Source organism: Acanthopagrus latus, chromosome 20, assembly GCF_904848185.1.
Source record: "Acanthopagrus latus isolate v.2019 chromosome 20, fAcaLat1.1, whole genome shotgun sequence".
NCBI classification, from domain to species: domain Eukaryota; kingdom Metazoa; phylum Chordata; class Actinopteri; order Spariformes; family Sparidae; genus Acanthopagrus; species Acanthopagrus latus.
Genome location: NC_051058.1, coordinates 16,499,526 through 16,516,712, shown reverse-complemented (window position 1 = coordinate 16,516,712; position 17,187 = coordinate 16,499,526). Strand labels below are relative to the sequence as shown.

Genomic DNA, 17,187 nt, shown 5'->3' with positions numbered 1-17,187 from the left:
CTGGAGGTGGTGGAAAACATCTATCTAGAAATCTGATTGCTATGGCATTCTTGCTGTGAGAGACATGGTGAAAGATTTACGCGCTACCAATCACAAACAAGTCTACTGAAATTTAGATTGAAGCAAAATGATTGAAAAAGCAGCACGTCTTATTACTTAATGCCGTTCCATTTTATAGTAATCATCCGAGCACGGTGCAAAGAAGCAGACATCGATTGCATAATCGATATGTTACTTGAACACTCTTATTAATTCAGTTCATTTTAGGAGATTAGGCTCCTGGTGGGCCCCAGATAACTAGCGTTGTGCTCCAGGCGCTCCATAGGCTATATTAATAAATTGAAGTAGAAATCAATTACAAGCAAAAAGGAACAAAATGTCATGGCGGGCGAGGCTACAGTGACGGATGTCATGAAATGGCGAGTCTGCTCACGCATTTACAGAATGAGCTCTGTAAAGGCATTAACAGCGTAGAAAATAAATACCCTTGTTCAATTTTCTTTGTCAGATAATATTCCTTCCATGAGCCATTTTCATGGTACATCCAGGATTCGATTGGATAAATAGTGGGCACCATTTCTGGCTTCTTGGTTCAAGCCAAGGAGTTATAAAAAAAAAAAAAAAACTAAACAAAACAATACAACTCAGAATCATGGTAGTTCTTGAAATTGTCACGAAATGCAATCAATGGGATTTGTGTACATCAGTTGTTTTCATTACCCTCATCAGTGTTTTTCATGCTGAGAGTCTGTATAACACACTACAATTATAAACCGCGACGGAGTCGAAGGGAGATGGCAGTGGTGGATGTTGGGCGAACAAAGTCCAGGAATGTCATATCCGAATCAGGGTTCACATCCAGTCTGTGGTTAGGTTAAGGCAACAAAAATACTGCGGTTAAAGTCAAGCTATTGCCAGTGACATACAGGACGACATATCACTGTTGCCACAACAATATTGCAGGAAGGCGCATTAGACCTGTGGCGTACAGTCACAAAACTACACTGGTTAGGTTTAGGCACTAAAAAGTATACTTCGTCAGGTTAAGTCACTTGATTAGGTTTAGGCAAACATTTTGGATTGGCTTAAAATAACTAAGTTGCTTTAGTTTCTTACATACATTCGGGTACATGAGGATCCTGACTTCCTCCTTTGCTTCCTTAATAATTACAATGGCCACAAGAGGTCACCGCCTAACATATATGGCTCGTCATAATCTGCTTGCATAATTGACCAATATGGTTGTTTTTCTGATGAGGAAAGGCTGTCAGGAAAATGTGTTTTCAGTTTGTGGTACAGTCTTGAAATTTAATTCATAAGATGTTGGAGAAAATGGTGATTTCACTTATTTGTCAATAAAACCAGTTTGATGAAAGACAGACTAAATGTAATATTTAAGATTTATCTACCACGACATTCATTTTTCATTTTAAACTAATGCTGTCATGAAAAAATTGACAACTGATGCCCACTCCCATGAATCCTATTTATTACATTTCATCACTGTATCATCAGCTTCTGCCGTACTGAGCTGAACAATACCTTCAAGTCCATTATATCCCTAACAGAACTAATAAACACTCTGTAATTCAGAATGATGTCCCATTTGTTTGAATCCAATATGCCATATGTTTGCTGCTGCAGTACAGTGCTGCGTGGTTGACATCTCAGCAGGAATTATTGATAGACTCATATTGAATCCGCTACAGTGAAATGATGCAGTGCAGTGGAGGCTTGTGATCTGTTTGTTTATCCCATCATGAAGCACCATACATCTCCCGCGCCCCGGAGTTCCTCATACAGAGAAATCCTAAACACACACATGCGAGTCCCCGGCTGCAGTATGCACTGCACAGCTCAGTGATCTGCGCTTTTTTTGCACTAACAGTGCTGCTATTGAAGCTCCCTTTTCCCCACAACCGCGGGCCTCTTTGGATGCGACTGGGATAAATGAGATCAGTCATGCTGATGGAGCCCGAGCCGCAGCAGCCCCAGAGAGATACGAAAACCTGTGTCATGGCACAGGAATCCACATGGGAGGCACTTGAGAAACGGGAGAATGCGATCGAAAACTCCTGCAGCACATTCGCCTAACAAAAAGAACCCGCCCGATCTGCCAACACGTGGAAATAAACTTGGCTCCTTTTTTTTTTTTTGTCCCAGGGCAGAGAGGGAAAACACAGGACTAAATCCAACAAATCATCTCTCCTATCATTTCAGTGTCATGCATTAATGTGTCTTTGTGTGTCATGGGATTAGCTCGACAAAACTGCTGCATGTAGCTACAGCGGCGTGGTGCATTTAAATGCATCTTCTAGGCTCTCGTCTGCGAGCTCCAGCCTGTCAAGGGTGTCCTCGTTGTCGCAGATCTCTAGGGTTGAATTAATAGTGAATACAAAGATAATATCACTTACAATGCATTCACAGAAATAGAACATTTACACAATAACAGAGGATTTCCCCTAGAGACAGAAATGATGGTGTGTATATATATATATATATATATATATATATATCTATATATATATATATATATATATATATATATATATATATATATATATATATATTCTTTTCTTTTCTTTTCTTTTTTTTTCTGAGTCACACCTTGTGGGAAGGATGTTGAGTGGTTTCACTTTATTCTTCACTTGAGCTGAGAAATTGTACTTTATTCTTCGAACGTGTCACAATATCAACACAGCGCCGGGAAAATCTGTCAGGGCCTCTTCCGCTCTCTGCCCTTGCAGAAACCGAGCTGGTGAAGTGGTAACCTCGTCGGGAGAAGGGAATAAACAATTCCATTACTTTCAGGGTATTGATCAGCAGCCGTGGAGAGGATGGAACGGCTTCCTGCATCCTTGTCACTCTGGCGCACCTTGATATTTCCTCACCCGAAACTCATTATGATCCACCGGCTGGAACTCATATTTTCTCTGAAAATATTTACCTGTTTGTCTTTTTTTCCGTCTTTAATAATAAATCTCAACCTGACTTGAACCTTCCAGTCATATCATGAATTGTTGGCAGATCACGACTGACACATTAGCAGTGACAGAATGAAAATGCTACATGACCTTACCCTGTAATCGTCTCTGATAACATGTTAGCAATGTTTTTTACAAGGAAGAGTTTGACCTACAGCTCATAAATTAAAGGGGTGTTCCAGTTTCATAGTGAACTTCCATTATGTTTCGGAATCTCCATGTTGGCAGTTAACATTTCAGCGAACCAATATGTGCCATGTTAACATTTCTACAAATCATGTCATATCAAGTTCATATTACATGTTTGTGACCCGACTCTCATATCCGGAGGTGGAGGGAATGGTGCTGGAGTTACAGACGAGAGGGCTGCCAAGCCAGTGACCAAGACATTACAACATTTGTAAATGTCACGTTTCTAATGTGTTTCAACATTTGTAGCCGCCACACAATTGATATTTCGTAGAAACACCCCAGGACAATTACCAGACACGTTTGTAGCATCCAAATGTGGAATTTTAAGCCAACGGATGATCTTTTCCCCATCTTAACCAAGCCATAGCATGAGCAAAGCACTGTTGATAACAACATAAACTTGAACACTGAACCAGAAGAAACGTTACAACATAAAGAAGTGTAAAGTTTCAAAAACAGGACCCATATGCCAATACACGGGCAGAAAAACCTGGATGACAACAGGGCTGACGTGAGGACGACAACAGACGAATGAGGGAACAATTCAGGCTTAAATACGAAGACTTGCCCACAGGCACCAAAACGATCATTTTTTTCCCCCCCCCGCTGTAGTTCACATTCCAAGCCTCAGGGTGGCGCTTGAAATTCACCAAAAACGGAGAATAAAAGACAGAGCATGCGCATAAAGCTTGCGCGCTGTTTACAAACAGACAGTAGGAGAATCCGAAAACAAGAAGAAGACGACGAAAATGGCTAGTGCAAGGAAACCAGAAGCATTTGTGTGGATCGATAATGAGGTCGAACTGCTGCTGCGACTCATACTCAACTACAATGCGAGTAAGTTGCAAGAAACACGAAAAATAAGCAGTAGACCGCCATTGTTGTTGTTGTTGTTGTTGTTGTTGTTATGAGACGTCGCGGGCTTCAAAGAAGGCTAGCGGTCGAGGGGAGGGGCGATGGCGTCATCGTTTGGAAAAGTATACGGATTCGCCGTCCACACAAGAACGGGAGGGCTGCGTTTTCGGATTTTTCCACCCTGAGGCCCCTTCCACACGGGCGAAAACGATCTGTTTTTCTCCGTCTATCTCGTCATCGTTTTAAGAATATTTGCGTCCATACGGCTCCACTGAAAACGACCGAAAACGCTGTAGTTCATCTTCCAGACCTATAGGTGGCGCTTGACATTCACCAAAAACTGAGAAGAAGACAGGGAGCATGCGCATTAAGCTTGCGCGCTGTAAACAGACAGTAGACGGAGAAACCGAACACAACAAGAAGCAAAAGAGGATGAAAATGGCTAGTGCATGGAAACCAGAATCGTTTGTGTGGACGTAATGAAGTCGAACTGCAGCTGCGACTTACACTCAACTACAAGGTGAGTAAGTTACAAGAAAGGCTCAATATCTTCTGCGGCTCGAACACGAGCAGTAGTCCGCCATTGTTGTTGTTGTTGTTATGAGACGTCGCCGGGTTCAGAGGTCGAGGGGTGGGGCGATGGCATATGCGGATTCGCCATCCACACGAGAACGGGCGGGCTGCGTTTGGGGTTTTTTCACCATGAGGCCAGTTTTCAAAAAAGTGCGTTTTCAATACGTGTGCGTTTTCGTGTGAATGGCCTTTAAAGTGGGAGAGAAATCAGGCCGGGGAGGAGCGCAGCAGGGAAGCAGAACACTAGGAACACAGGTGAGGAGGAGGAAGGAAAAAGTGACAGCGAGACACAAGAGAATATAACTATAAAGTAAAAAGAGGAAATCAACAAACTAAAAAAAAAACAAACGGTGACACTTTACCAGCATTTATTTCTTTGACTTTTGCTGCATTCAATTTAACCTTTTTTATGACTGCTTATTGTCTTTCTTGGTGTTCCTCATTTTGAATTCTACCTGCCTGATAAAAGCCTTTAAAACATTTAGCAAGCATCAAAGTCCACGCCGCTTTTTTTAAAATGCAAGCTTTTAAAGTATTTATAAACTTGCAGTCTCCTGGCCAAGATGACCCCATGGGGTTTCATATTTTCTCAGACTTTAGAAACCTCCTCCGGAGCCTCACGAGTTGTACAGCTGTTTTCACATGCTGAGTAATACTCCCATGTGATGAGCGAACCGAGCTTCTCGGGTACATTTGGTCGAGAGGGTTAAACGTTATCCTGAGCAAATCGAAATAACAGATGAGAGGAAGAAGAAGAAGAAGAAGATACATGATTATTAGAATAGGAGACGATATTTAAATGTATGTGCTCTTTAGACTTGAAGCGCTTCATCACCATCAAACTACACTGCACCTCTGACAGGCTATAGATTAGCACCAGTGCCTACTGTGAGATCTGGTGAAACGGCTGTATTAAAATGTAAATGTGCGAGCACGATATTGTGCCCTCGAGCAGGTAAACTCATCCCTCATGCGGCGGAGACAGAACCAGTAGAGGGCAACCTCAACACACAGAAAGCTGTTCAAATAGTCCTCAGGACTGCTACATAGAGCCACAGCAGTGACAGTGTCTGTTCTCTGTCACACACTGGTGTTCATTTTTTAAATATACTGATATTCTCACATGTTTGGAGGCAGCCTTTGCAGGATGTATGTGATGTTTTGATGAAGCCATTGGTCTGAAATCCAACAGGGGACAAAACTTTTTTTAAATTTTAGAACGAGAACTATGTTTTTCTTAAATTCATATTTGGTTGTTAATGTGTATTGTATTCAGGTATCTTGGTTTTATTGGTTGATATCTTTGCATGCGGAGCATTTCAGTGTGCTTGTGACTGTCAGGTGTATTTAGAGGGGAGAATAAGAAGTGGCAGGATTCTTTCCACATCCTGCATTTGTCCCCCTGTTGTCAGGTGCCTCCTGTGGAAATGCTGACATGCGTATGTGTGTGTTTTTTCTCCCCCCTCTGAAATGACAGGTTATGGAAATACATTTACCTGTACACACACACACACACACACACACACACGACTTGCCCTGTTTTGCTGTGTTTGAAAGGGGAATTTGTAGCTGCTGCCAAAGATTCCGTCGCCACGGTGAAAGGTAGAGTGCGGATCAGCACTTATTCCGCGGTAATAAGCGTGGAATTCAGACTTTTTCCTGAAAAGCGGATTTTCAGTTGAAAGTTGTTTTGCGCATTAGCTCTGAGTGGCATCGTTAACAAGGCTCCGGCTTGTTTACAGAGGTTCAAAAATCAAGCAGTCTCTCACCTCACTCAGAAAGAGAGACGCGCATGGGAATACACACACACACACACACACTGTCATTTGCACAAGCACGCTCAAACATCTACACAAAAATCACCACATAGACACAGATGTTCCCCCACACATGTGTCTCCCTCCCTCGCTCCCTCCCTTCCTCCCTTCTTCCTCTGCTGCCTCTCTCCTCGCCCTCCGATAAAGAAGTTTGGATTAAAAGAGAAAAAAAAACACTGACTGATGCCTCCGCGAGTGCCTCTCAATTTCACATTCAAATCAATATTTCAAAAGCTTTTATCATCAAATAGTTGTGAGCAAAGTGCTCCTCACTAAGGATCTTTAATGTTGAGGAGAGGTAAATAGGATTTAGGCTTCATAAACCCCGGGCTTTCATGCAGTCATTATACCGTGAAGAAGGAGAATTTCTCTGCGTGTGTGAAGGAAAACAGCGCAAGTCTGCAGTGAAAGGCAGTTCTTCTTCCAGACGTAGGAACAAGTATCTTTGACTTCGTATCCCTCATTGGTTACACATGCAAGCAGGAGTCACAATGCCAAATGGAAAATAGTACAGTAATTACATGTCTTCTCTTGAGAATATGTATCACACAGACTCATCTGAATGAGGAATCCAAATCATGCTAGTGTAATTAAGCGTTGTGTAGCCTCATGCATAATGCAGCCCCGAGGTATCGACTAAATACCTGATAAACAAATAAGGGTGGGTGTGGGAAGAGGATGTGTTTGTCATACCGCAAGCAAGGCCGACTAATTCGCCTCTGGAATTTCACCCTCCCGGACCGCAAACTGAACCTTGACCTCCTGGCTAAGGAGGCGCTTTCTAGACAAAACAAGGGGCTTTCTGGTTATGTCAGTGTGAGTGGCAGCTGCGGGTCAAGGGGGGGGTTGGGTGGGTGGGAAGGGGGGTAGGACTGTCCCACGCATGGCCACACAGAAGCGACTGCCCGGCCACCACCTTCCATTTTGAGCCTGGGAAAGTGACAGGGAGCGTACGTGCCGCGGCGGGCTCTGTCAAAGACGTCCTGTGAACGCTTCAGCTATCTTCGAGCTCCACACTGGGTTTTGTTTACCTGACATTTTAAAGGGTCAGTTCACACAAATCACAAAAAAACCCTCCATCATATTATCTCTCACTGCGAGCACTATCTTGTCATACATTCTGCCGATTCAAAAGGACTATTTCTTTGCCAGAATGTCCTTCACTGACACTCATAGTTTATACAGTTATGGTTGATTAACCTTTAGTTAAAGGTGCCATATCTATGAATTGGCCATCTGCTGAATTCATAGAAAAAACAAAAAAAGGGGGAGCAGTATATCATAGTGAACAGTATCCTAGTTAGCTCAGTTAGCTGTGCAGCTAGTGGACCACACTGGAGGCTTGGGAACCAGGGGAGCTGGTGTTCACACTGCTAGCACAAGACCTTTGGAACAGCATGGCCCAGAGATAGTTAGTTGCTAATTGCATGCTAACTTCAGGAGATATCTCTGTAATACAACATATAGAAGTCAGAACACCAAAACTGTAATTGCTTCTCAATTGTTGCTCTTCTAAATGAACTGGCCATATATCAAAATCATGCTCCGAACAAGTGCAGGGCAGCATATCAGAGCAACCGCTAACTGTTGCAAACAGTAGCTGCCATTAGCAAGTGAGCTCAGTTAACTGTGCTGCTAGCGGTTTCATTAGCCAGCCCTGCCTGGACTGGGAGTTTAGGGCATCAGCAGTGTAGCTGTTGTTTACTATTGGAGTATCACAAAGTGTCTAGGGGCTAGCTGGTTAGCATGCTAACTTCAATATACATGTCTACAACACAATACACATATGTCTTTGACTTCATGCCAAAAGTTTCTGTAGCTAATTTTTGACCATTTGGTTTACAAAAAATGTGCCTATTAGACTTTTACTAAACAATCAAACCCTTTAAACAATTGTAAAAATGTATAAACATCAGTTGAAACTTTATAATGGCCATCCAGATGTTTGAAGATGAACTACACAGTATTTATTAACCATTTACAAAGTATCACAGACATCAGCTGCATAGCATTCACTTGTTTGTTCACAGGGAAATAACCAATCATTTATCAATTAATGATGATCATAATGTGTTACCTTTGTTTCCGCTGAAAACGGTTGACAAAACCAGCTAACAGGTGAACACTGGTGATATTCCCTCCATTGTATTCAACAGAAATCTCAGATATCACAACATGTGTGCAAATGAAACCCAGACTATCAGCATGGCCTTGTTTTCGGTTTTGTAATTCGGGAGAACTATTCTTTTAATTAGCCTGACAAAAATCAGGGAGTACTGCTGTCACTGTGAGCCTTTTGATTAATTTGTACATCAGCAGCAGCAGCAATAGAGTCATTTTATGTACTTTCAACTCTATGCAAACGCGCACAATTCAGCACGGTGCTGTTACCACCTGTCAACATAATTGTCGACATCTGACGAGGCCTTTATTCCCTTCCGAGCCGCAGAAACACACCTGCCGAGGAGACGCGTTCAAGAGCACCGACGAGGCATTCATCAAGTGTCTGAGCGTCTTCCTCGCCTCTGTATCTCCTCTCACCCACCGTCATCTCTGCCAGCTCCTCCTCCTCCATCTCCAGATCCTACCCTGATTCTCTCCTCACCTCAGCGCCCCCACACCCCTCTGTCTCCACCACCCTCCCTCTGTCCTCCCTTTTTTCCTACCAGAGGAACAGATGGGGTTTAACTCAGGGGGGAATGATGGTTGGATATGAACAGTCTCTTACTTAACTGGGGGGGGGTGTCACACTTTGTGTTACATGCCAGTCTGTGCATGTGTGTGTGGGTGTAGGTGTGTGTGTGTGTGTCCAGGTTCCACTTGCAGCTTAAATTTTATGTCTATAATACACAGTTTCTTTAAAATAAAATCTCCACAAATCCGAAACAAGATTTTACTCTTTAGCACTACCCTTCACAAAACAAATAGTAATCCATAGTCCAGACCTGTTTTCTAAAGTCAACTCAATTTTTTTTTTCCGCCAAGAGAAAACAAAGGCAAGCATTTTAATTATTACCCACACAGCCTGTTGTTACATTCCCAAACAGTTTACAGACTCCCAGGTTTAACATCCACAGCCCAAAAAACGTTTGACAAAGGTGCAAAGTGTAAGAATTGGTCAGCTGTTTTTGTGCTGCATTTGTTCTCCAAACAAATAGTGAGCAGCATATCACCAGAGTCACTGCTAACTTTATCCACTGTTAGCTAGTTAGCTCAGTAAGCATAGCTAGTCTAGCAAGCGGCCCTATCAGCTGACCCGAGTATTCCTGGACTAGCAGCTTGGAGCAATGTGTGTATTTAACACTGCTATCAATGGAGCCTTGGAACGGGGGGGCTAGCTGCTTAGCATGGAAATCCGAGTAGCAACACAGACACACACAGTACATTAGGATATGAGTCAGCCTACTAGTGGCTGCAATGATAATGATTCTTGTCCAAATTTAGCAAAGAAGGAAGTAGTGCCAGTTCATTGGCTGTTGACCTTGCCACAGAAGACTGTTGTCCATTTCCTGTTTCCTGTCCACCAGGGTTTCTTTAACCATAACCACCCCTGTCTCCTAACCTCAACATATAGGTGAAAGTATTTTTTTTTCTTCCTTTTAAACCTTTTTAGATCACATCCCCTGTCATACTGTACACCTATGCAACATTATATGCCCTAAAAACTACAAAATAAATCTATTTATTTGTATTTTTTCATGACAATCCATTCCTGTTTCATTTGTATGACAAAAAAATGTGACCTGGGCTTATGTAGCCTTGAACCAATAAGTTTCAACCAGTAATATCAATAACATCCACCTATCGATCAGCTTTTAGTGGTTAGCTAGCATAAGTAGTTAGCAACATCATGGTATGCTGGCACGTCTTCAAAGGCTTTTGAGTTGAACAAAGAAAAATATAATAATTGAATGCCAAATTACTATTTCATGTGTAAAATTTGAATAAATGCATTGGCTGACGTGAGCGAATCTCACTCTGTCTTGGGGCGCTACGTATGCTTACAATTCATATGGCGATAAAAGGACAACGCTCACCCACCGCATTCAGTGTCGGGCCGATCTGCATAGAAAAAGATGTCATGTCGTCCTTGCTGTTCTCTCTCAACTATACCCGAGCTCTTGCCATGCTTGCCACCCTTCACATTCACACCGGGCACAGCAACACAGGCGTCATCACCCTGAAAACGTATTTCGGTGGAGCCTTACAAAATTGTGATGTTTGCTTTGAAATAACAAAATATCATGTAACACATCCCATGGAACCTGACGAAATCGCGTTGCAATGCGAGGTATTCCTTCTCTTCTTTCCTTTTGTCTGTGTGTGTTGAATCCTAATCTGAAAAATCTTCACCCTCCTCCTCCTCCTCCTCCACCTCCTCTCCTGCGGTGTATATGTGTCTTTCTTAAAACATACATCGTTGGGCATCCCGTGATCATGAAAGATGCATCCGGCAAGACATCCTCCGCTCGAGCGCGAACAGCGGGATAGTTGTTTCGCGCGCGCCGCAGCTGAGACCTATTTGAAAATAGACCTCAGAGTCGTTTTCCTCCAGAACAGCTGCCATTATTCATGAACGTCAGCTGAGGAATGCTTTTCATATGTCAGTGTCAGGGAGATTATATTATGTTACAACCTCTGGCTGGCGTCGGTGACGTCTCTTTCTAATGTACCAAACAGTGCATCAGTTCAATAAATATTGCATGCCTCTCACCTTGAAGGATGTGCCATGTATTCTAACCTACGCTTTGGGAAGTGCTGCATGTCAAACCGTGAGAGTATTACGTTTTTTTGCAGGTGGTGGGGCGGGGTGGGGGCAGAAGCTCCTCTCCTCTCTCCTTAATGTTCATGCATTACATTCTGGAATACTCAATAAGCAGGAATCTGGCTTGGAGCGGGAGTCGGGGGGCTCTGGCTCGCTCCCATGTAGGTCACACCTTATTATGACAAATTTTAAAAAAAAGTTCTCGCCGTGACTCCCTGTTTGGAAAATGAGAAGGAGGGGTCCCCTGTGTGCGTGTGTGTCACGGATTTAAACGGTTACTGTTTCACCCTCCTTTTTTTTTTTTTTTTCTGGAGCGTTTTTTTTTTTTTTTTTGTTTGATCTAAATGAGAATTCGGAGAAAGTGGAACAGCCCGTGAAGGAGCAGTGAGAAATCGGGACTGACGTTGCCACCTCGCAGCCCTGAAATCGTGCGAGAGTAGTCGTGCCAGTCGCTTTGTGGGGAGATTAATGTTGCGTCAGTCACATTCTTTGTGCGAGGGACACTAGCCAAACTGCATGGTGAAATCTAGCTACTCCAAAAAAAAAACAAAAAAAAACAAAAAAAAACAAAAAAAACACCCATTCTCGATGCAGAGGAAAAATAGGAGTGCGACGTTCACGGAGAATCATAAATTTATCTGACATGCATGGGCTCCCGCTGTTATGAGCTATTGATATTCTGCCAGTCAAAGCTTGCCATTTGTGGCATCATCAACCTCTGTGTTTTAACTTTGTGTGTGCGTCTTTGTATGTAGGAGGGTTGTGCTGATGTACACACACACATACAGCTCTGAATTAGGAGGCCCCTCTTTCTCCTTCTTCTTTTTTTTTTTTTTCTTTTTCTGCCGGCTTTGCTCAGGGGCATGACACATTTCTGAGGGGCTTTGGATCCCCTAGCCTGATAATTCCTTCAATTATTCAATGGTTGGCTGGCAGATGAAGTGAGGCCATGAATAAAGCAAATCTGTGGGCCCTTACGAGCTTCTACAATACAAACACACTATTAGCGCCTGTCCCCCCCCCCATCGCTCGCCCTTGAAGGTACACCGCGGTGTGGTGGAAGTGGTGAGCGCTGTGAGCAGGGGTCGGCGATTATGCGGCGCGGTGTTCGCACTCGGACTCGCTACCTGCGCCAAGCAACAAAGTTAGGATCGGGGTCAGAGCGGCGCGCTGAATCCCGGCCAAACTTCATGTAGGAGCGAGCTGACTGCTGCCTGTCAGCTCAGCTCTGGGGGTCTCTCTACTTCACCTTCTTGCAGAGGTCTTTGTGCTTTTTTTCCCTTCCCTTTTGCTCATCGTGACTCGGGAGATCTAACATGCATCAGATTATAGCTCTTTTCCTGTAGAGAGGCACCACCCTGGTGACAAGAGCTGGAGCTCCCCTAATAAAAAAAAAAAAGGCTGATCTTCTGAGACGCCCCGTCCTTCTCCAACTTAGTGCAGTCAAGTGTAGGACAAAGGCAAAAGAAGGGGAGCTGTGCGCTTCACCCTAATGAAGTTGTAGGTCTTGTTCCTCGCCGCGCTCTGTTGGAGAAACAAAGCTAATCAGAGTGAGAGCGGCCCCAGACTGCTACAACAGAGGGACCAGGTGCTCATTCTTTTTTTCTCACCCCCCCTTCTCCTTTTCCTTTTTTTTTTCTCCACCGAGCACCTGCCTTTAACCATCTGCACCTGCTGTCTGTAATAAGACGAGGGTGCAGCACTCACAGCACTCCCAGGATGTGCGGCGGGAGTGCGCGGTTGATTGCGACGATGCCTCAAAGACGCACGGCGTGCGCGCATCTCTTTTCTCCTCCCGGGTCTCCACAAACCCTTCCGAGGTGGGGGGGGAGATAAAAAGGGGCTCTGACTCGACACTGACCCTCTTTGTTGCCCTGACAGGAAGCTGAGCGGACGCATATTCCGCATCCCATGCGCAACGGCGAGATTTAGAAACCGCCACTGTGTGACAGCTTCAAATTGGTGTTGCATGTATTTGGGAAACCCTGGCCCTTTTTTGTGTGTGTGTGTTCCTGCCACCTCCCCATTGTTGCGTGATTTTAATCTCCCCAGCAACAGACTCCTGATGTATTTGGTTCACAGGAAGGTCAAGGACGAGCCAAGCGCCCCACCCTCTTCCTGCAGCAGAGCTCATGGGGAGGGAAAGAAGGGGAAAAAAAAAACTGTCAATAACTCTGAGCCGCCACACCTACTCTGACATTTAAAGCTGCACTGTGTTCTTCATCGATTGCTATTTTTATGCCTAAACTGACAAAATAAACAAACTCTCTTGACTTTGTTTATCTGTGGCGGACCCTGCCACCTGGACCTAATTTTTCTTCTGAGAACAGCTTGTTTTTTCAGCTTCTCCTCCAAAACTCTGTTAAACCCTACCTTTGGTGCGTTAGCAGATGGCTGCAGACTTTCTCTGTCTCTATAAGATCATGGCACTGATCTTGCACCCGCCCTCGAGGTGACCAACTTTTGGACGATTGTTCTGTCCCTGAAGCAAACGCAACAAATGAATGAAAAAAGTGTCGGTCGCCTCAATTTTGAATACGTTCCCCCTTTCAAGAAACGATGAATGCAATCAAACGTCTTCTGGACGAATTTTGTTTTTGGCCTTCGAAATTTGAAATAGAAAAAGAAAAAGAAAAAAAAACGGACTTGAAATGAATAATACAGCGCCTTCTTTTGAATGCGGGATACAATTGAAGATGAAACTATGTGCCCCCTGCACCTCGCTCTCTCTCACTCTCTCTGCCGCCGTCTCTTTGATGTGCGAGGCAGAAAAAAGCCGTGCACCTGTGGGGAGCATGAGAGGGTGATGGTGGTGGAGAGGGGACGGTGCAAGGAGGTGGAGGAGGGGGAGCGGGGCGGGCTGCAGGGTTGTGAGCGGCCGCCAACTTACTTGAGTGTCTCTCCACCTTAGCCTGCTGTTGCCAGCGTCCCCGTGCCAGACTCTGCTCTCCCAGATAAACAAATGCTAGACAAATTTCTCTTTGTTAAACCTGTGTCGACCGCTGCATAATAATGAAGGCTGGTGCTGCCAGCGCATGTGTCCAGCCAGTAATGATCCTCCTGTCTGAGAGGACAATGAGGAAAGAATGTATTCATACAGACGGACCCCTCTGCTGCGCCGTACATTCTTTCCTTCCTGGCTTTGGCGTTAATGCGCCTTTGTAAACACAGTGGTCCAGTCACTCGGCACAATTCTCCTTGAATGTATTCATAGCAGATCTTGGATGCAGCCCAGGGCATCATTCTTACCATTCTTCTTATTTTGGCCAAGACTTATCATTCAGCTGACGCTGATATCACAACATCGGGCCTTTCAGCCTGTTTGCTTGCACTCAAAGAGAGATTGTTCAGATTAAATTGCAGCGGGGTGGGCATAAATCTCAACGCCGCCTGACAAAAAGCCAGAAAATCTGGCCGATCTTTTGTCAGAGACCAGTCGGGGCCCTCTTAGTGCCTGGCTCCGGCACTGCCCACTTCTCATAAAAACAATAATAAAACATTAAGCCATGCTTCTTTAAAATCCTCATCTTAGCAACAAAAAAAGAGAAACATCTCTGCTGTTCTCTGTGGACTTTACCTAATTATGCATGGAAAATGTCTGAGGGCTGTGGGGGGAGGAGGTGAGGAAAGGCTGGCTAGTGGAGGACTTTTTTTGTGTGGCTTGAGAGCACCGCTGAAGGCAGCCCCAGTCTACTTTGATACCTGGCAGCTGGATCTCCCCCTGTTCTAGATTAGAATTACTCTCAGAGTATCACGCATCATTATGGCTTACAAAAAAACAAAACAAAACAAACTGGCCAGATCACAAGGTTACGGTGATAATGAGGAGAGGACAACAAGGTAAACTGCCGCGGCGAGGGCGCCCCCCGATTCAAACGTGACGCATATTTACCTTGCGGGGACTGGGGGGAAAAAAGGTGGGGGGGCGCGTCTCGTTTTTTTTTTTCCGGAGGGCGACCCCTTCCAGAGGCCGTGTCCAATTAAACAAACAAGATGAATGTAGGATTCTCGTCCTCGTGCAAAATGCAAAGAGGCAATCCCCAAGCCTGGTGTAAAAAATGCAGTTCCATCATTTGAAATTCACATTTTTTTCACTCTCCCCCCTCCGCTCACGTATGTAATATCCTCGTTGTCAAATATGTATGTAATGGGACTGCGAGGGGAGTGAACACACATTGCCCTGAGAAAACGCATGTCTTTAGCTGTTGCATGGCAGCCTTGAATTCGATGAATGTTCAACAGGGTATTTTCCTGGGGGGAAGAAATGTGATCCGGACTAATAGATTTAAAGTGTGTTTGTTCACGGACTGTGCCTTTAATCATCTCAGTTTATACAGTGGCGGAAGAAGAAGGCCAGTTCTTTACTCAAAGCTGCAATAATCCATGTTTCCTATTAGCAGTGGGGTAAATGAATATGTATGACGTGGAAGGGCTTAGAGCCGCCGACAATCATCGCCATCATGTGCTGCTCCGAGGAATGTTTCACAAGTAATTTTCCCACCGTTTGCGAAACAGCAGGCAAAGCAGCGAACGCGGTAGAACGCCAAACGAGTCGCATAGAGAAAATATGATATGTGATTTATAGCAATGTTATATCATGAATCAGTGTTTTCTTTTCTTTCAGAGAGAATTACACGATCCAGAAAAAAACACATGAAGTAAAAGAGTTGTTGTCACATGTTGTTGTGTAAAGCAGCGTTCCTTACACCATGGACTTCAGATAAATAAAGTAAGTGTGAATTATATTAATTATAAATAGATGTTTATGAAATTGATCTTTGATGTAGAAATGGTCTGATGTCTAAGCAGAGTCAAGACTTGACTGGACTTGACCCTTTTCACGGCAGACATTTTGACTTATCACACAGAAAATGTGCGGGGGTGGGGGGGATTTATAACATTAAAGATGGCTGCATTCCATTTAGGTGAGCTAGTTCAGGGGCTCTGGGATTGGGCACACTCACTGACATGGCTTACTGGGACACTTATTACAATGGAGACACTGTTAAAGACATCACACCTGTGATTTTCCTGCAAAACTTGGGTCACATACACGCTGACGCTCTTCCATTGGTTTGGCTGCGGTTTAGTCCGATGAATAACGTGTTAATACCGAGCTGAAATCTCCTCTCCCACCACTGTGAACCTGATTTTCTCTTTTGTTACATGAGTATGGAACGCAGACGCACCGTCAGGTCTGAGCTCAAGACTAAATTTAAGTAGAAATCTAAGAACATTTTATAGATATAAGGCCTCTGGATTAACGGACACTGGTGTAATACATATCATTTAATGGTTAATACATGTAGATGAGTGTGTTTTCAGCGTTTTACTGTTGTAACTGCTCAGGGTGGTGCTGTAACAACTATATATCATGTTGGCCGGTTAATAATTTAATATTTTAAAAGGTTGTCATGTGGTTTCTACAGGAAATCTGAACATGCAAAGGTAACTTTAGGTGTCAAAAGTACAATATTTCCCTCTGAAAGTATAAAGTAACATAAACTGGAAATAAATGAATAAAAATAAGGTTCTCCGATCACTTGATATATTTAATTTTTGATTTCAAAGAGAAAATAAAGCTGTACCACAAGGTCATACCGGAATATACTTGTTTACTTCCCACCCCATTTTCTCGCTGTGTATGATTGATAAACAACATGTAAAATATGCATTTTTAAAGTTCAGTAAATGGGACCAGGTGAACTCTGAGAGGAGTCACCCGTCACCTGTTCTTGCAGCCGACTGGACCCACGTCCCCCTTCCAGTGAGCCGGCTCCATCTTTATAACCACTGTGCGCTGCAGACCTGCTGCTCCTGCTGCTGCCTCAAATGACGGGTGCTCTGATTTAGTTTTTATTGCAGAATCTTACTCCGGTAATGAAGTTGGGACTGTTATGTTTCTCTCATTACCTTTTCATTAAAGATATGACTAGAAAATGGGGTTGCCATGGCGATGGCTCCATGAATTCTCCAAGCTGTATGCCGAGCAGCATTGTTT

General features: G+C 43.9%; 1 long non-coding RNA gene across 2 annotated transcripts in view; it reads left to right on the top strand.

Annotated features, from left to right (window-relative positions):
* Window positions 1-3,302: 3,302 nt before the first annotated feature.
* Window positions 3,303-17,187, top strand: part of LOC119009350 — a 33,071-nt gene continuing 19,186 nt past the window's right edge. The window contains exons 1-2 of one of the 2 annotated variants that reach the window (XR_005071698.1): window positions 3,303-4,013; window positions 15,811-15,915. This is a non-coding gene — a long non-coding RNA (uncharacterized LOC119009350). Of the gene's footprint in view, window positions 4,552-15,810; window positions 15,916-17,187 lie in introns of both variants that reach the window. The other variant, XR_005071697.1, reaches the window with a different exon arrangement.